The sequence below is a fragment of the Dasypus novemcinctus genome, chromosome 27 (genome assembly GCF_030445035.2).
Source record: "Dasypus novemcinctus isolate mDasNov1 chromosome 27, mDasNov1.1.hap2, whole genome shotgun sequence".
In the NCBI taxonomy this organism is placed as follows: Eukaryota; Metazoa; Chordata; class Mammalia; order Cingulata; family Dasypodidae; genus Dasypus; species Dasypus novemcinctus.
In genome coordinates this window covers 3184042-3205420 of record NC_080699.1, presented here as the reverse complement: position 1 = coordinate 3205420, position 21379 = coordinate 3184042, and positions in this window count along the sequence as shown.

The following is a 21379-nucleotide window of genomic DNA, read 5'->3' as shown; positions in this document are numbered from 1 at the left end:
AATGACTGTTTACTTACACAATTTTAAATGAAGATAACAGTAGGTACTTTACTTTAGTAATAGAGGAAAAATATTATTTTTCATTGTTAAAATGAAAACAGAATATTTCGAATAGAATCAAGACAACTTTTTATTACCATTTACTTAAATGTGTACTTTGCAGTGGCCTTCAGACAGGTTTTATTATTACGAAGTTATTTTTGCTACTAATACTAATCAAGTTTTTTAGTTAACAATGACTTTTACAACTAGAACTATTTAAACATTTTTAGTTTGGAAGATGTTTTACAAACTCTTTATAATTGACTATAACCACATTGACTAGCCACTTTATGTTTAAATAAACTTATTAAATTACAATTACTAATGAAAGAAATTTACTCTTTATTTAAGAGAGCATATTTACAATCTTTTTTCTTTAGCCTAATTTTACCAATGTGAACTTACAGTTTTCATTACTGTAAAGATTTTGTACATATAATGTTAATTTAGTTTATAAATTAACTATGGGAGATTACACTCAAGTTAAATAAAATTGAAACCATAATAGTTTATGCAAGGAATGTTCTCTTTTTTCTTTACAGGAAGCTAAAAACTTTTTTTCTTTGTTTAAGTTATGAAAATTAATAATTTAAAAGCATACTGACTACTAGGTTTTAAAACACATTACACAATTATTTAATTTTTTTTTAAATCATAACCCAGGAAATATTTTTCCATAGTTCTTATGGACTTTACTTACTGAAATTTGTTAATAGAGCCACTAATTACCTTTATTTTGTTGGAAAGAAATCTTTTGAAAGAAAATAAGGCTCATCAGATTGTGGAGAAGAATTTCTTCTCAATTTTGCAAGAAGGTGCGCAGAGCCAGATATGGCTGGTGCCCCGAACAAAGAAAAATGACACAATTTATACCCCTAAGCCTAGCATGCAAGCTCTTTTTCTGTTTTTCCATAGATTGGATACTTCAGAAGTTACAGCTTATCTGAGATTTAACCTTCCCACGCAAAAGTTTGTGATTTAACTGCTTCCTCTATCACATTCTAACCATTTTAGTTTTTACTTGCTCCCCTTTGTCAAATAAGGAATAGAATTTAGTGCTGAAATGGCATTGACTTAGTCCTTCTTGGGCATCCTTCTACTGCCCATAGGACTGGCCTAAACTGGTTTCCTCCACTGCTGTCCAACCCGGGAGTGGGAGACTGAGGCAGCAGGCCGCCAGGTTACACCAATCAACAATTTTTTCCTTACGTGAAAATTAACCTAATCTTTGTTTTTTGTTTTTTGTTTTTATTTTATGGCTGACAAAAGGTTTAAACTGGGAAATTACAGGCAAACTGATTCTTAATTCCCTAGCCTAGTAGATAGGTTTAATCTGCTACACTTAGTCTCTTGCCTTTAAAGCTTTTGCAAAGAGGAGGCCCTTTCCCAATTGTTTTTATAATCAGATATCTATGACTTTTTCATCTTGCTTAGTTTAATTTGGGCTTTAAGAATATTTATATACATATATAAGTGCATATTTAATTAACAATTTAAATAGAGCTTTTTTAAGAATTTTTATTTGTTAATTTGATATTATTATCCCGATGTATGAAGGCATACACTGAGCAAATGGGCAGACACAAAGAGTTAGACACAGAAACAAAACTCATTGATATTATTTATAATTTGCATTATTTTATATACTGTTTAGCTTAATTTGGGGTTCTGAAATATATATTACTTATAACTGCATATTTAACTTCAGAAATTTGAGCAAATAGGCAGACATGAATAGTTTGACACAACATAACTTTAGTTACTTTAAACTTCTAATTCTTACAAAACAAGTGTGACTGCAAAACATTTCAAAGACTTTTGAAACTCTTAATTTGCATTATGATTGTGCAGTTTTACACAAGAATTTTCTTTTTTAATGGCTTGTAACTAAAATGTTCTCAATGCTTTAGCACTATTTTTTTTTGTTTTAGAACTTTATATTTTACTTTGAATTTAGCAGAATTTTGGATAAGCAACAAGATTAATTTTATATATATTTACTGAGGCTATTTGAAGCATCAGGAAGACAGACTGGTTTCTCTCATGAATTGCCACTCTTAGGAACATTGACTGTCAAGGCAGGAGACTTCTCCCCCTCTACCCCCTTTTTTGATTTTGGAGATAATAAAACTCCAGTGGTCATTTAACCTTATTCCATCAGACAGCAATTTATTTAGTTTACACTTGAATTCATGAGAGAAAGGGTTACTAATACCAGGAGAGGAGACAGTGATGTCCCAGCTCTTTTCTGGCCTATAGGGGCAGAAGCTATTATGAAATAACCATAGGCAAAGGCAAGGGGTGAGGTTAGCCTTGAAGTAACCATAAACTAAGGAAAGGTAAAGTTTAGAGTTTACACTTAATAATTTCAAGCTAAATTCACCCAGCTATAATTTCAGTTATTACCTTTCCACTGTTTTATAATATAAATGCATTTATAAATGATTTTAACTCTTAGTTACAGTTTTTATTAATTTTTTTAAAATTTTACAGTTTTTTTAAAATTTTTTTAAAATTTTTTAATTTTATAACACCTTTAAATACTTTTCATTCAACTTATAACATATTAAATGAACTTAACCATTACTTTAATTTTTTCTTTAAAGTAAAAGAATAAATCTCTTGCAGTTAGTTTGAAATAAAAAGCTATTTTTCAGGATTTGATTTCTAGAACATAAATGTTTTTTTAAAAGAGGTAAGACTCTTCTTCAAACACTGAGGAAATGATGAGGTTAAAGCACAAGAAGCTATTTTGTAAAAGATTTTCTTTGTATATTGATCTTACTTAATTTTAATCATAAAATTTTCCTTCCACAAACCTTCTACACTTTCAGTATTTATTTAGGTTTTGTCCTACACTCTACTCTTTCCCATAATTAATTATTTTATCTTAGGATAAAATCATCTTTTGTTTCCTTAACAATAAAAACACACTCCATATATCCCACATACTAAGTTACTAGGCAAACTTCTTACAACATATAATTGCCATTAATACTAAACAAGCTTGTTAAAATAATGAACTTTTCTTCACTTTAAATACTTAGTAGCATGTAATACCAGAAACAGTTTTTTGGAAGCAAGTTGGCAGGGGAGACTGGCTGCTGAATAAGTTTGTTATAAAATTGCCTTTTATTATTATTATTATCAATTTAGTTTTTGTTAAATAATGACCTTCTGCAATTAGCCATTTAAATACCTTAATTTAAACAATGCTTTGTAAAACTTTTATAATTATTTATACCCTTAAGACAAATTTTACCTTTACAGAACACATTCTCTTACTTAAAGTTACTACAGTACCTTCTAAGAACCTGGGCAGAATGCAAAGGTATTTTGGCTTTGACACCCTAGGGAGGGAAGTTTACTGCATTTATTCTGATTCTGCTTTTTACTCCCTTTCCGGCAGTCGGGTGCACAGCAATCAAACAGGAATGCAGCTTATGAATAGAAGGTGTGGACTCACTGGAAAGGGGCAAGCCCCTCTCCCCTTTCCAGCTTTTAGGCCAAAATGGGCAGACAGAACCTACTCAAATTTAGCAACTCTCCAGGGGACCCAGCCACCCTGACTGGGGCAGCCCCAACAAACTCGGGTGCATGGCGCGGACACAGATGGCCTCCAAGCCCTGGCAAAGGGCCAGACCAGAGACAAGACAGCAGAGCATGCACAAACATCTAGACTCCTCAAACATCCAGACTCCTCAGTTTTGCCCCATAATCATTTCACCCCCTTGCCAATGGCAAGGGAGGGCTCCAGCTCAGCTGTAATTCTACTTTACATAAGGACACAACTCCAACACTAGCATTGAGCTGACACAGACAGAAGCACAAAGGTTACTAATTTGACCCACAAGTTTATATATATTTTCACTATGGCTGCCCCCACAGCCACCACAAACTTCAGAACACTTAACGTTTGGTATAAAGTGAATTTATTCACAATTTAGCACCATAATAAAAGATTTCAGCTAGACTTTTTCCACTGTTTAAACTTTACACTCAGACCAAGCTCCACCAGAAAAGCCAATCCATTTTCCTGTAACCAAGTTTTGTTTTCTTTAATCTAGACTAATTTTTAGGACATTAGGACTTGAACCTATAAATAGCCTTTTTTACTAAAATCAAGATTCCACTCCTTTAGTGGATATAAGACTAGACAAACCCAAAATACCAGGGCTTTTTCCTGGTTCTTCTCCTTTTCCCAAGCCTAGAGAGAATGGCTTCCCCCCAATTTTCTGGGGCTACTAGGGTTCTCTCGGGAGGTGATCAGCCTCCCCTTCCTAGCAATTAAAGCTAGGGCCTTCCTGACTGTGCTCACCAGGGGAGTCTTACCTTCTTCCATGTTCGGAGTTCTTTTTCGTTCCCAGAATCTTTCTCTTCAGACCTTCCATTGCCCTCGATTTTTGTCGGGAAGATTCTGGTGGAGCCCACATCTTTTCTGGATTAAATTTAATCCAGGGGCGCCCAGATTTGGGGTTCACCTGAGTCCTCCCGGCTTCCTCGGGGATTTGGAAGGGGCAGCAAAATGCTACCGTCTCTGGCCTTCGTTTGTTGTCCTGCTGTGGTCGCCAAAAATGTTGTAGAATTTGAGAGAAGTTCAATTATTTGAGTATAGAGAGGCCAGGACTCAGGAATGATTTTGAGAAGGAAAAATGGTTTATTGACGGCCGGTTGGACTTGGGAGCTTTCTGTTTGAATCCCAAGCCCTGAACAAGATTTTCAAACATCTTTTATACAGAGAGGAAAGGCCAAATGGTCCCTTTGTTTCAGTTCTCAATAGGCTTCAATTAGCATATATATCTTCCACATCTTAGGTAAGCTTTTAGCATGGACTCCAGATATTCTAGATAAGCTTTTAGCATATTTGGTTTTTGCATTTCCCCTAAATACTTAAAGTTTATAGCCCTTGCATTGTTAAACTGTTTCCTGGGACTGGAGCTGTTGCCACTGTCCCTAAGGGCAGGACTGCAGCCTCTTACTGTTCCACACCCACAAGTCAAACAGCTTAGGTTATCTCTGAAGAGACAAAGAGCCTTCTACCCATAGCCCACATCAGCACCAGGAGGGTCCTAGGCAAGCCAAGGCATGCGGCTACTCGACTAAACACCTTGAGTGATTCTTGGTTTCCTTTAGGCCCCCCAAATCTATTTATGAACACAATAGTCAAACCTTTCCTCCTTCCTTTTAAGCTTCTTGGGGCTTCAGATGACGCCATGTCTTCTCTGTGCCCTAGCAAGGAGAGCAGGGTAAAATTCATAGTATACTTAGAAATTTAAAGCCGCAACTTTTACTCCACTAAGATCACAGGGGCCTTTGACACCTGAGAATGTTCAAAACTGGTTCCTCAGAAAACATTGTTATTGTTAAGGAGATCGATAATAATACAGAGAACAGGATTACGACACAAAGTAGAGGGACGGGGTAAAGCCCGCGGAGAAGGGAGGCCCCAACCAGAAGGGGAAAGGTGGCCCTATTTTAGGAATTTAAAGGTGCATCCAAAGGAAACATAAAACTAGCTCCTTGCATCTGATTGGCAAAGAATAAAGGAGTCTGCAAAAATGAAATTTCTCTTAGAAGACCATCAATTCTTAAGGGTTTGTAAGTGTCAGAGTCTTCTCTAAGAACTGCGTCAATTAGGGCAGCTAACCCACTATCAGCCCCAAAGAAGCAGACGACACAGTGACACAGGAGAGAAGTTTTTATACTAATGTCTGCGTTATCAATCTCCCAGGATTATGGTAAAGAATGATAGTTAAAAGAAAAATAAAGAGACTCACTTTTAACTGGTCTGATAGGATAATTCTACTAGGTCACAGGCAAGAAATAGATTAAAATGTGCACAGTTGTCTATTCCCTGGTTAAGGTACATTATTAGGATTAAAAGAAAAGGTATTCACCAAATGCAATGAATGTGCCACAATGATGAATGAGGTTGTTGATGTGGGAGGAGTGGGGGGTGGGGTATATGGGAACCTCCTATATTTTTTAATGCAACATTTTTTGTGATCTATGTATCTTTTTTTAGAAAGGACAATTTAAAAATAGATTTTAAAAAGATAACTAAGGAGAAAAAAGAAAAGAAGGAAGAAGGAAGCCTTCCAGCAGACAAGAGGATTTGAATTACCTTGCCTCACAGCTGAGGCACTGTGGGGAAAAGGCAGCCTGAGAACAAGATCCCGTGGTAGAGGTTTCAGCGCTCTCCAAGTGTGGCGGCTGAGGGGTTGTCGCCCCTTTTCCCTCTCCAGCAGCGTTAGCCACCTCAGCCCCGGAGCCCCTACCCTCAGCACTGAGGCCTGTCAAGCACAGCCTTTTCAAAAAGTAATGGCTCAACTGAGATCTCAAGAGTTTATGAAACATCTTTTGAAGGGGCTTTAAATGATGGTTTGGCTGAACTCTTGGCGGCTTACTTCCTGGTCATTTTCACCCATTTCTGATGTGACTAGAACTAGAGTGGCTCTAGCAGGACCAGAAGTCCCTCCACAGAAGCAGCTTTATCAGACATATATTTACAGCTTACCGGAGCAAAGGCAGGATTTGAACCTTATTACAGAGAATCAGAAAAAAACCTTCACTTCTTCCCGCTTCACCAAAGTAATACAAAAACCCCTCAGGGAAACTTCCAAACAGCCTTATCTGTTCTCACAAACTTTTATCTCTGTTGATCCCAGGCTCAGTTCCATCAGAATATTTCAGACTTTCAGACATCCCTTTATCAATTCCTTCCAGCGGGGAGAGCATGTGTAAAGTGCATACCTGAGCTATGCCCAAGGCAATATTAAACATTCCCTTTCCTACTAAATGATTTTCTGTCAGCTCCTGTGTTTTGGCACACTTGGGAAAGGCAGAGATTCATGTATAAGGAATTATGCTGCACAGCCATGAATTGAATCCCCCAAAATCAATAACATTTAGATTTTTTTGAAAGGTAAGCAAGGTGCTATCAATAAAAAAAAAAATCGCTTTCAGATCATTTTCACAAATCTAATTATTTGGCCATTGGAAAACCACAGTGTTATAGTGCCTATTTAGTACAAGATGTCCCAAGTGGTATGTTAAAACATTAGAATGTAAAGCATCAGAAAGTGTCAATCGGAAAGCTTCCAAGAACAATTCATCAGAACTTTTAGGATATAAAGTTAAAGGTAGTTTATCTCTGTTCACCAGAAGTGAAGAAAGCAGGTAAGTGGCTCTACACTGGCTGCAGGGATGATCACATAATACAGTGTATTCACACCTGTCTGCCATAAATCACAGAGTTTTTACTATCCACTTAATACCCTCATGCGTTTTACGGCCTAATGCAGGAATGTCAAACATTTTAATTCACCAAAGGACAAGTGAATCATAAATGTTACAACCCAGATACAGGTCTCACTGTTTATAGATATGCTGAGGTGGTAGCCGCACGGTTACCTTTAAAGCTAGGATGGGATTTCAGAATGACGTGCTTTGTGACAGAGGACTCATGTGTCTCTGTGCTGGAAATGCAAACAAAATTGTCACAGGAGGTTGGAACTGGCCACTTGCAGAGACCCCTCTATAAAGGCTATTTCTTCATCGCCAAGGGGTGCTTGACCAGTTGGGTTCTTAATCTTAGGACCACTGATTCAGATTTATCATGGGACATTTGGGTGCACTGGCAAAGGGGGAGAAAAAAATTGCCTCGCAGCAGAGAGGAAAATTCTTCACTCAGTGTCTCTGGCCTATAGCCCTACATGGAGATTTGCATTCTCCACAGCTGGATGTGGGGACTGGGTGAGGGAGATGGATGCGCCATTAAAAGAGTTCAGTCAGGAGCGTATATTATAAATTACACTAAGGGAATTTCTGTGCTGCCATCTTCCAAGTGAAGGTGGGCAGTAGTTTGCTGCGTGCATAATTTACCTCCTCCATTTGAAGTGAGATAGTTGCACGTTTACTCCTCAGTAAGCTGGGGACAATTCCAGCATCTATTTCAAAATGTAAATATGAGAATTAAATAAGACAATGTTTAAAAGTGCTTACTTAAAAGAATGTCTAGCACACTTTGTCATACCAGAAGCGGAAGCTGTTATCCCGGTTATCAATAAAGGCATTAACCAGATCAGCTCTCAAGCATCCAAGTCCCTATTTCTACAACATCTGTTGTTTGTTTCTCAAAATGTTATTTTAGGAGTATGAGTGCCAGCAGCAAACACGCAGCACTGAGACTCAGTCCAGGAATTTCCATATCCACTGAAGTGGGATTTCTGATAAACTGTGATTTAAGTGCAATTAAAAAAAAAAAATCTATTAATTTTCTAAAAGTCCAAGGAGTCTGCCAAATACATATGAAGTACTTATTTTATAGATGAAGTGACTTCTAATCAAATTCACATGGTTTAGAAGCAGATATAGAAATGGACCTTGAGCCCCACACCAGTGATTCCAAACCCATATTTAAGCTAAATGCATCGAACTCTTTTAGCCTCTGTACTATGATAAGCAGTTTGTGGGAAAAAAAAGAAAGAAAGAAAGCCCTCTGTGCATCTTACTTTCCTGGCTTCTAGAATGAATACCACACAAGAGTTGGTTTAAACAATGGAAATGTATTGGCACAGGGTTTCAAAGTCTAGAAAGCTTACTTCCTTGCAGAAGGAAGTTCTGGCTTCTCTGTCACTTCACCATGGCTTCTCCTTTCTCTCCCGGTCCCGTTGACTGCTGCCTTCCGGCTCTTCATGTGGCTCTCCCATCCATGCCTCATTTCCCTTGTTCACACATGTCGCCATATTGGATTAATCCAGTGTGGGTACACGGTAACCAAAACATCTATAAAGGTCCTATTTACCAGGAGTGAGGACCTGAACATGCATTTGGGGGACACATGATGCAATCTCCAACACATTATTTTTAATACTAATAAAAGAATTGAAGTTTAATAAAGAAAAAAAAAGTTTCTGTGAAAAGTCTAGTACACAGCTATAAAAGAAAGATTATTTAGAACTAATGAAGATGTCACAGATTTCAAGGGGGAACTAATTATTATTTTAATAATTCATCATTCACTGTTTTTACGTATGTGAACTGAAGACTTACAGGCTCCAGTTGCTGGACTAAACCCTAGTAATAAAAACAAAAGCAGTCATAACTCTTGCCCCTAAGGAGCTCATATTTTTTTTGTGGGAGAGAAATATTTAAACAATTACCATAAAGTACAAATTTCTGGGATTCAGGATAAAGATGTAGTACTAGAAAAATGTGAAGAGGGGGGATGACCCCAGTATGGAGTTATCAGCGAAAGCTTCCAAAAAGGGAGATGAGTGAGGTTCACCAAAAAAGCAGGTGGAGAAGAGGGAGGGGTAGATGCTTGGGCTCCAGACAAGTGCAAAAGAAGAGTGCACCAGGTAGAGTGTCGAGGAGGCTGGGTGCCTGTGAGGTACGGCGTATGACATATTGGTAAAAGTGGAAATAGGTCAAGTTGGAGAGTAAAGAAGCTTTAGATGACAACAAACCCCAGCTGAGAACATCAACACACATAAGTCTGGGGAAGAAGATGACAATCCCTGGAAGGTACAAAAATTATCCAGCAACAGCATGCCTTCTGTGGCTCAGCACCACTGAGGCCATAAAAACGTGGAGATTACGCAGTATAGAATGTCACACAATTATCTGCCCAATGTGTAGACAAAAGAGAGGCTGTACAATACTGAAGACATCTCAGGGAAAATCTAGTTTGAAAGTAAAGATCATTAAGTCAAGTATTATCCAGATTTCTGTCAAACAGATAGACCTGGGTAAAGTCATATGCCCTAATCTCTCACTATATATACCATCAGTCTCATAACCAGCCCCATCAGCCAAACCATATCAGTGCTATCTGAGCAAGCCCTGATAAAACAAATTAAAAAAAGATTTAAGTGCTAAACTCAGGTTATCACTGACAAAGTTACATGAAAGGTATTTCAACTCTAGAGGGAAAAAATATTTTGCCCTAATCATACAATTGTAGAGAAAATTGCTGCCAATATAAATTCAAAATACAAATTTCAATTCCAACATATAGTATGGAATTCTTCACTCCTCTCCTTAAAAAAGAAAAATCTGGAAAAACTGAAAGTTAATGACTTTGTAGAGCCATCAGAGAACTAAGGCTGCAAGAAAAAAAAAAGGCAACCCAAACTCCAGAGAGTCAGAAATAGCGTGAGAGATACAGCAACAGAAATCTGCCAACCTGGAGCAGAAGTCCCTGGAGGCACAAACTAGAATGAACTAGAATGAATTTTGATAAATTCCAAGAGGCTGGTGTGGACTAGCACAAGAGTAAGAAACTCCTGGGGGCTGCAGGAGCTTCCCACACTTTGGAGAAATCTCCCTCTAGGAACCCACCACGTTCTCCTGGGGAAGATCCAACAAAGGTCCCTCTTGGCCATGGCAAGGGGAGAGGGAAGAACATCCTCATAAAATTCGACAAGAGCCTTCGAAATGCGTCCTGTGCGCTAGGGAAAAGGATTTTGCCAGAACACAATTAGGAAACCTCATTAGAGTTAAAGGAAGGGAATTCCTACCCACTAGATACCTTGACCTACCGAATACCACTTAATCATGGAAAAATACATAGCTAACAGCGGACAAAATTTCAAGGTCCATTCCTTTTGAACCTGGGAAAAAGAATTGGAGGAAAGGGGAAAAAAAGATATACCACTGGAGAAAAATTAGTGACGCTCAGAGTTCCAAGGCACAGGCCCACTAAACACCTAAAACATAATCAAAATATTGTAAATGCTTTCCATCACCATATACTTCACCACATTTAAACGGCCCCATTTTAATAAAAGTAGATTTCACTTCCTAACAAAGAAAAGCCAGGGCCAATGGCTTCACTGGTTTATTTCACCAGATATTCCAAGAAGAATGAACACCAAACCAGCTCAAATTCTTGCAAAAATAATTGAAAAGTAGGGAACATTTTCCTAATTCGTTCTATTAGGCCAATATCTATTCCCTTATGAATATATATATGCAAAATCCTCAAAAAAATCCTAGCAAATTAAGTTTAACAGCATTTTTAAAAATTATACACAATGATCAAAAGGGATTTATCCCAGATATGAAAGGGTGGTTAAACATAAAATCAATTGATGTAACACACCACATTAATAGGGGGAAAAAACAAATAATCACAATTGATGCAGAAAAGGCACTTGACAAAATCCACCACACTTTCTTGATAAAAACACTTAAGAAAACAGGAATAGAAGGAAACATCCTTAACATGATAATGGGCATATATGAAAAACCCAGCTAATACCATACTCAATGGTGAAAGGCTGAAAGCTTTCCCTCCAAGGTCAAGAAAAAGACAATGATGTCCCATGCCACTGCTGTTATTCAAATTGTACTAAAGTCCTAGTAAGAGAAATTAATTAAGAAAAAAAATTAAAGGCACCCAATACTGGAAAGGAAGAATTAGAACTTTCCCTATTTACAGATGATATGATACTATATAGAGAAAATCCTGAAAAATCCACAATGAAGCTATCCAAACTAATAAACAAATTCAGCTGAGTGTTAGGATAAAAGATCAACATGCAAAAATCAGTAGCATTTCTATACACTAGTAATGAACAATCTGAAGAAGAAATCAAGAGAAAAATTCTATTTATAATAGTAACTAAAAGAATCAAATATCTAGGAATAAATTTACCCAAGGATATAAAGGGCATAGTCATGCAAAACAGCAAAACGTTGCTAAGAAAAATGAAAGAAGACCTAAGTAAACAGGACTTTCTGTGATCAGGGATTGGAAGACTAAATATTGTTAAGATGTCAATTCTACACAAAGCTAGTTACAGATTCAATGTAATCCCAATCAAAATTCCAATAACCTTCTTTAGAGTTACAGAAAAGTCAACCATCAAATTTATATGGAAGGGTAAGGGGCCCTAAATAGTCAAATCTTGAAAAAGAAGAATGAAGTTAGAGCACTCAGACTTCCTGACTTTAAAGTACATTACAAAGTTACAGTGGTCAAAACAGCATGGTATTGGCACAAGTCTAGGCATATTGGCCAATGTTCTTGAACTGAGGGTTCAGAAAACACTTATATCTAAGGCCAATTGCTTTTTGACAAGGCTGCTAGTTACATTCAATAGTCTCCTCAAAAAACAGTGCTGGGAAAACTAGGTATCCACATGGAAAAGAATGAACGTGGACACCTACTCTTGCATCACCTACAAAAATTAACTCAAAATAGATCAAAAACCTAAATAAAGGAAGACCGACTCAAAAACTCCTAGAAGAAAACATAGAGAAGCTCCAGGACTGTAAGTTAGGCACTGGTTTCTTAGCCTTTTCACTGAAAGTGCAAGCAACAAAAGAAAAAAACAAACGAGACTTCATCAAAATTAAAAACTCTTCTGCAAAGAATTCCATCATGAAAGTAAAAAGATAGCTTAAAAAATGGGGAAAATGTTTGGAAATCATGTAACTGAAAAGTGCTTAATAGTCATAATATATAAAGAAATCCAACAATTCAATAATCAAAAGACAAACAACCCCATTTAAGAAATGGGCAAAAAATTGAATAGTCATTTCTCCAAAGATATACAAATAGCCAAAAAGTGCATTAAAAGATATTTAACATCATTAAACATTAGAGAATTGCAAATCAAAACCACAGTGTGATACCATTCCACACCCACTAGAATGCTGACTATTAAATAAATGGAATTCCATTTATTTGGAGAGGATATGGAAACACAGGAATAGCCATTCATTATTGGTGGGTGTGGCAGTTTGATATTATTGATGAATTCCAGAAAGAAATGCTGATTTTATTTGTAAACTGACCTGTTCCTCTGGGCTAGTGATATCCTTGTATTAGATTCATAGGTTTCAATTTTTCTTGATTAAATAATGATTAAGACTTTGATTGGACCATGTAAGTAGGATGTGGAGTCCTTGCCCCCTTGGTTGATGGGGTATCACAGTGAAAATGACATGGCAGAGAAGAAAGTTAGAGTTTTGATCCTGGGGAACCGGAAGTAAACACACAGAGAAACAGATGCATGAGAAAGGAGAGAAGTCTCCATTAGACATGGCAGAGGCCCCAGAGAGAGAGATGAGCCATTCCTCTGATCGTCCACAGAAGGCCTTGTAGAGAGAGCAGAGCATCTGAGCCTGGAGAGAAATGAGCCCTGGGAAGAGAGGACCAGGAAGCTTGAACCCTTACAGATATTGGCAGCCATCTTGCTCCAACACGTGGCAACAGACATTGGTGAGGGAAGTAACGTATGCTTTATGACCTGGTAATTGTAAGCTTCTACCCCAAATAAATACCCTTTATGAAAGCCAACAGATTTCTGGTGCTTTGCTCAGCACCCCTTTGACTGACTAATACAGAGGGAATGTAAAATAGTGCAGCCACCATGGAAAATAGTTTGGTACTTCCTCAGGAAATTAAGTATAGAATTACCATGTGACTCAGCAATCCCACATCTAGGTATAGCCCCCCAAAAATTGAAAGATATTTGCATACCAATGTTCGTAGTGGCAGTATTCACAATTGCCAACAGATGGAAGCAACCTAAGTATCCATCACCAGATGAATGGATAAACAAAATGTGGTATATGAACAATGGAATATTATTTAGTCCTAAAAAAGGAATGAAGTTCTGATATCTGCTATAACATGGATGAACTTTGAAGACACTATGTTGAATGAAATAAGTCAAACATTAAAGGACAATTTTATATGATCTCACTGATATGAAATCATTAGCAAGCACATCATAGAGTCAGAATACAGAATAGAGTTTAAAATGGGCCAGGGTAGAAGTAGGGAATAGGGAGTTAGTGATTAATTGGCATAGAATTTTGAGTTGGATTTTCCAGGCAGGTCTAATGTAAAAACCAGGTCATTTATAAGAGATAGGCAGAAGGATCAGAGTAAGAGTATGAGATTGGAAGACATATTCTCTGCTGGGTTTGAAGATGAGGAATGGGCTATGATCCAAGGAATCCAGAAACCCCCTAGAAGCTAGTAGAAAAAGAAATGGATTCTCCCTTAGAGCCTTTCAGAAAAAATGCAGTCCTAACAACACCTTGATTTTAGGACATCTGACCTCCATAGCTATAAGAGACTAGTTAAGCATAGTGTAAGCCACTACGTTTGTGGCAATTTGTTACAGCAGCAATAGGACACTAGAATAACAAGTAACAGATGGGAAAGAAACATATGCAAAAATAAGCGTTTGATAAAGGACTTGCATCTCAAATATATAAAGAACTCAGAACTCTGCAATAAGAAAAATATACTATTTAAAATGGGCTAAATGTCCTAACAGATTCCTCATCAATGAAGATATATATACATATATAACTGAAGATAAAGCATTTGAAAAGATGCTCATCACATTTTTCAATAGGTAATTGCAAATTGAAACAACAATGAAACAGCACTACATACTTATTATAATGGCAAAAATAAAATGACAACACTGAATATTGTTAAGAATGTGGAGCAAGAATTATTCTCAATTCATTGCTGGAAGGAATGCAAAATTAGGCAGACATTTTAGAAGATGGTTTGTGAGTTGTTTACAAAGCTAAATATGGTCTTACCATATAACCCAGCAATCACATTCCTAGGTAATTACCCAGCTGATTGAAAACTGTATGTCCAAATAAAAAGCTCTATGTGAATGGTTTATCCATTTGCTTATTGGAGGACATCTTGGTTGCTTCCAGTTTTTGGCTAGTATATCCATGTGATGTTTATTGTTCAGTAATAAAAAGAAATAAAATATCAAGCATGAAAAGACATGTTTAAACCCTATATGCATATTGCTATGCTACAGATTTTAATTGACATTCTGGAAAAGGAAAAACTATAGAGATGGTAAACAGATCATCAACTGCTAGAGGATTGGGAGAAGGAAAGGTTGAATATGTGAAGCATGGAGTTATTTTTTTTAGGGTAGTGAAACTATTCTCTATGATACTCTAATGCTAGCAATGTGACATTTGGTATGATGCATTTGCCAAAATCCATAAAATTTTACAACACAAGGAGCAAATCTTAAAACATGCATATTTTAAAATAATTTAAGAGCCTGGTGAACAAGGATGGAATGTGGAGTGTGGTAAAGGAATCTAAATATGTGAAACAACCTCAATAAAGGGAATGGTAAGGGGACTGCTGACCTAGTAATTTTGGAAATGAGTGGCATCTGCAAGATGAAAGGCAAAGGAGCTGTATTATAAGCACTGTACTCTAGTTAATAAAGTTGTTTCCCAAGGATGCCAGAATATGGTTAAAAATTCTGATCCTGCTATATGTGCATACTTGATTTGAACAGTTAAGTAATTAGATGGAAGATTGTGAAAGTCAAGTTTCTCATGGAGTGGAAAAGAATCAAGGGTGAGCAGCATGAATGATCTATGCAGCACTGGATTAGATTTGAAGATATTAATTTATAGGAACTCATAATTACCTTAATATAGATGCATATGGATTTTTATTGAAACATTTATATATATATGTATATGTATGTCAATTACATGTACATACATTTCTTTGCTCTGTCTGCTGAGAGGGTCTAGAAGCAATGGCACCCCAGAAGCCACTAGCCCACCCAAAGTGCAGATCATGTTCCCTAATACCGTTCTCCACTAAAAGACTCATGGTTTCTTGCAGAATTTGCTAATTCTAGAGCTAGGGCAAAAAAAATATACAAAATGATCCTGGAGATCTGCTAGTGCATGAAAATCAGGAAATACTCAAAAACCTGAAGGATATGGTATGTCCAAGAGACACAGGAGTCAACAGAAAGTGCTCCCAATGTCCAAAGTAGGAACAATTTAAGTAAAAAATAAATAATGCAATTTTGAATGGTAATCCAAAGTATAAAACAAATATCCTATAATCTCAGTCTAATCATGAGAAAAGCATCAAACAAAGGCCAAGTTTGAGAAATTATACAAAACACCTGAACATTATTCCTCAAAACTGTAAAGGTCTTCAAAATAAAGGAAAGTCTGAGAAATGGTCACCATCTATAGAAGCCAAAGAAGGGATGACATCTAATTGTAAAGTGGTATCCTTGATGGAATCGCAGGACAGAAAAGGGGCATTTGATAAAAACTCAGGAAATTGGAATAGAGTGTGAATTTTATTTAATAATCAATATTGATTTATTAGTTGTGGCAACTGTAGCATGAATGGATATTGAAAATAAGGGAAATTGGATATGGGGTATATAAGAACTCTTTGTACTGTCTTCGTAACTTTTCTGTAAATCTAAAACTAGTCTAAAATGGAAAAAAAAATAAAAAATATTCCTCCCCTATAAGAAATGAGAATATTAGAGCAGAATATCTTAATATAATTAATACTCACATCAGGTCAGAAAAAAAAAGGGAAAGCCTTGATGATGCAAATAGCCAAGGATATTCCTAAGTTATTAAATAAAAGTGAGACATTTTAAGGAAATAGTGAAAGCAAAATTCTAATGAATTGATCAATTAATAAATCACACTTAAATGGATCTTTGATCAAGTTTAGAAGCAGAGAGTAAGAATAAAATGTGTACTGATTTGAAAAATGGCCATCTAGGTACAGGAAACAAAAAATGTAAACCTAAAAACTAAGCCTCAGATAAAATTTTTCAAAATTTTAAAAATCACTATTTGATGAAATATAATTGGAAGGAAAGACTGTTTTGACATTTATACTTTAACAATACAAAACCAGTGCTGATTATAACTCTTCACAGTAGGAAGGAGAAGGTTAGAATATAATTATATTCTGGTAGCCACAGGAGCACAGAAGATTATTGAGGTAGAGCAAAGATATTATATCAGTTTATCTCCATTCAAGCTGTTCATTATTATCATTCAGTTACCCCAGTCATTGTTTACTGAGAAATATCAATTCTTTCATGAATTATGAAGATTTTGCAAATGATGTTATGACCACAAAGTTTATAAACTATGTTTGTTACAGAGAATTTTATTTGTTCATATAATATGCAGAATACGTATGTTAAGAAATATAATTTATTTACCTATGCCAATAATGAACAAACCAGCTTCCACTAAATATCCAAACAACATACATGTTATTTTCACGGAATACTAGTCAGGGGTCTTCAGACACTTTAGGTCCATCATTATCCTGGCATTCTGCTCAAAATAAGTGGTCTTTTATAGATTCAAATCTAAAGACAAAAGATGTCCAAATAACAAGGAGATGATGATTGACAATGACCATCTCAAGGAACAGACAGAGACTGCAACTGCAAGCAAGATAGTCCTACCCATCTGCCCCTTGGAATCTAAGCCCCCTCTCAATTAGAGGCAGGGCAGTCATCACTATCCCAGAACCCTCAGGATTGGGGAATGGACGATGGACTAAAATAGACTTACTGTTACTCTACTATAGACTTTTTGCGATCCTAGCAATGGAAGAACCCTTATCATTGATGTGGAGGCAGTGGCCACTGGAGGTTCTGAGCAGAGGAAGATGTAAAAATAGGTGCAATTTGGGGGCGTATTTGAGACTTGGGAATTGTCCTGAAGGACACTGCAATGACAGGTACAGGCCATTGCATATCTTGTAATAACTTAGCAAATTGTGCAGGAGAGAGTGTAAATTCCAGTATAGAATATAATCCATGCTTAGTGGCAATGCCCCAAGGTATGTTCATCAATTGTAGCAAGTGTACCAAACTAATGAAGGATGTTGTTGATGTGGGAAAATGTGAGAGAGCTAGGGAGCAGGGCATATGGGAAATCCCTGTATTTTTTATGTAACATTTATGTAAACTAAGTTTCTTTAAAAAAATTTAAAAGTATATTAAAAGAAAAAAGACAAGAGGAGGTGTCCTTCCTGCACATAGTGAAGGCAAGTAAGGAAAAAAGACAGAGTAGGGCATAGAGGAAAATCAATAGGACAAGAAAATACAAGAATAAATATAAACCAGACCAGAACAGAGATAGTTCTCTAGTCAAATTGATTGCAGTAATCTTTATTTTAAGAAAACATAGATATTAACTTAATGGAGACATATTCAAAGTTAAATTAGAATCCTACTGCTTGTACTTGTGAATTGGCATAAATGTATTCCTAAGATATCTGCCTGAAAAAATATATTTGTATTTAGAAGAGTAGATCCTAATCTTTTGTGGCCTTCATAAATCTCAAAGACCCCTGTTCAGCCATCTTAAAGAAAGATAAGTGAACTTGAAGGAACTCACTGGACAAATATAATCAAAATTTAAGGGTCCAGTGTAAGTTAGAACAGATAACAAATCTTTCAGAATATTGATTTAACCGAAGTCCTTATAGGTATATTAATGATACAAAAGAATGACACTGAATCATTTCAATAGGTCAAAAGAGAAAAAAAAAATCTCAATAAATTCCAAAAAGGAAATAAAAATTTACGCTTCCTCATTTCCTTTCAAAATTATACATGCATACATACGCACACACACATATATATAAATCTGCCAAATACTGTGGATTTCTTGCTTTAAAAATATTGTACATTAGTTCTAGAAGAACATTCATAATATCTAATATTGACTAGAGTCGTGTTATTAAGATGATGAAGAAAAGACATTTTTTGCCTCATGCCCTTTCCCAAACTCTACAAAACTCAACTTAAAAGAATATAACCTCATTTGCAAACAATAAATCTGTTGAGTATAATGAAATCTGGATCTAAACAAGGGAGGACACTGAGGATACTTCCTAGACCCAGAGCAAGCTATGCGTTTCTCTAGAAGAGATCCTCTTGGAGTCACCTCTCAATCTTCGCTTTGTTGAGTTATGGAAATTGGGGTTTAGGCCCTAAGAAAAAATGGTAGAGTGGGGATTGATCCAGAACAGATCTTTGTGGCCATATCTGGTCATGGCAATGAAAGCCATTGACTTATAGAGCTTTCCTGTGAGTCACCAGATATCTTGAATTATCTCAAGAGAGAATGGTTACGATCACCGGAGAAAACCATCAGTATTACCAATGGACATGATGATCATTGCTAAAGACAGGTACAAAAGGAATATGTAAAGTAGTTCAGAAAAATCATTATGAAACCAATGATTTCACACTAAAAAAAATCTTGTTAAAAAGAATAGGAAAGAATGACACACAACAAAAGATTCTGTGTGTCACACAACAAAAGAATAATAATCAAAGAAAATAGGTAAATTTCATACTAGAATTTCCCCATTTATGTCAATGAAATTGCATTATACTTATGGATCTAAAAAAGAAAATACATAAGAAGAATATTGGGATGGTATCCGACAAATGTAAATAAAATAGTAAATATTGTCAATACTCAAAGAACTAAGGGAATCCATTAGTCATGAAACACATCATGAAGATACCATTTCGTGATAATTCCAGCCAACCAACAGCTGAGTAAAAATGAAAAGTCAAGAATTGAAAAGCCAATATGAAATATTAAATCCATTTAAATGTAAAACTATATTAAAAAATTCTAGGGTCTGTGCTTAAATAATATATTATAAATATATATTATTGTACATCTATTGTATAATAATATATATTATTGTACAATAATATATAGTACATGTTATAAATACTGACAATATAAGAATAACAATGCACTAACACATCAGGAGACAAAGGGGGAAGGAAGAGATGAATAAGAAGGTTTCAAATACTAATTTGCTTTGTCTCAAAAAAGTAAATCAATAGGTATTATATAAGACTAAAAAACAGTATCGAAAAAACGGCATTAAAAACTATTAACTTGCTAAATGTTTTAATTTTCTTTCTTACATGAGCAATCTTTTCAGCACTAATATCTATAGATTTATAAGAAGAAGCACTTACATGAATTTAAATAACAACTTTGGTCTCCCTTTAGTTTTCTCCCCTTTAGTTACTTTCAAACAAATAAATTTAATAAGTGTATTTAAAGTTGCATGCACAGTATGATTCTACTTCTGTAACATGATTCCTAACTATCAAATATTTATCACAGATATCTATTAGGAGAAATCATTATAAAAACATAACAATGGACATTTCTGGGTAGTAGAATTTTGAATAATTCCTCTTAGTCTTGGTGGCTGATTAAAGATGCCTGGTTTCAAGCCACTGTTTTAGTTTCCTGTCTTATAAAACAAATACCACATCAAGGGGCTGGCTTAACCCATGGAACGCCTTGGCTCATAGTTTCGAGGCTCGGAGAAGCCCGTAACCAAGGGGGCAGCAGGGCAATGTTTCTTCCCAAAGACAGTGGTGTGTGGGGCTGCCTGCTGGAGCCCCGTGGTCCTTGGCTTTTCTGTCCATGCCAGCCAGTGCCCACGGGGTGTCTCCTCCCTCCTCTGCATTCCACTGGCGTCCTGTTTCTGGCTGCTTGCCAGAGGCTTCTGTCGCCTTCTGACTTTCTCTCTGCTTTATAAAGGTCTGCGGTGAGCCAGATTAAAGCCCAGACTGATTCATAGTCACAAAGTTTTGGGCTGCTTGTTACGCTTCAAGACATCATTGAAAGGTCTTTCTTCCTTTTCCTTCTCTAAAAAACTTAAATTTTTATAATGAATATGAATTACATTTATTTTAAGTATATATGTGCGTTTGTGTGTATATACGTATCAAACAGAATTACATTAAAAGTGAATTATAAAGCCAGTATAAATTATAAAATTATCTCTGGACAAAAAATGGTAAAATGAAGAGATGAAATTATTATTTATAGAAAACAGAAAATTTACACAAGTCCATTAGAATTATCTTCTGAGTTACAGAAGAGTCTCAATACAAGAAAACATATAAATAACTTTTTCATAGTATAGCAATAATCAGAAAATATATGTGGAAAGAATTTCAGTAATGTAAACATAGGTTGCATAATCCCACTAAGACATTTTTCAATTTATGTGAGTAAAGGGAGATAGAGAAAAGGTTTTCACAAAAATTAAACCTGCCTAGCACTGTGCTGGAACTTCATCTATAATATCCACAAAATAATCCAGTAAATAGGAATTCTTATCAAAACTCTACAGATGTGAATAGTGGTGCCCTGTGTAGCTAACTAAATTGCACAAAATCACAGAATTTGAAAGTATGTGAAAAAGGATTCAAATCTTGGACTGAGAAAGGCCAAGATCCATGTTATTTCACTCCATGGGCTATTAATTCAAAGTTTTCCACTTGTCAATTCATATTAAATTATCAATGTGAATTACGAATCATTTGATTTTTAATACATCAGAAGAACATAAGGGGTTTTGATGATTTTGTAAACCCCTATTTTCCAGTCTTTGTTAATACATTCTTCAGATAAAATCCTGTTTTCTTTACCTTTTTCACACTATAAACGTTCAAGAAAATTATTT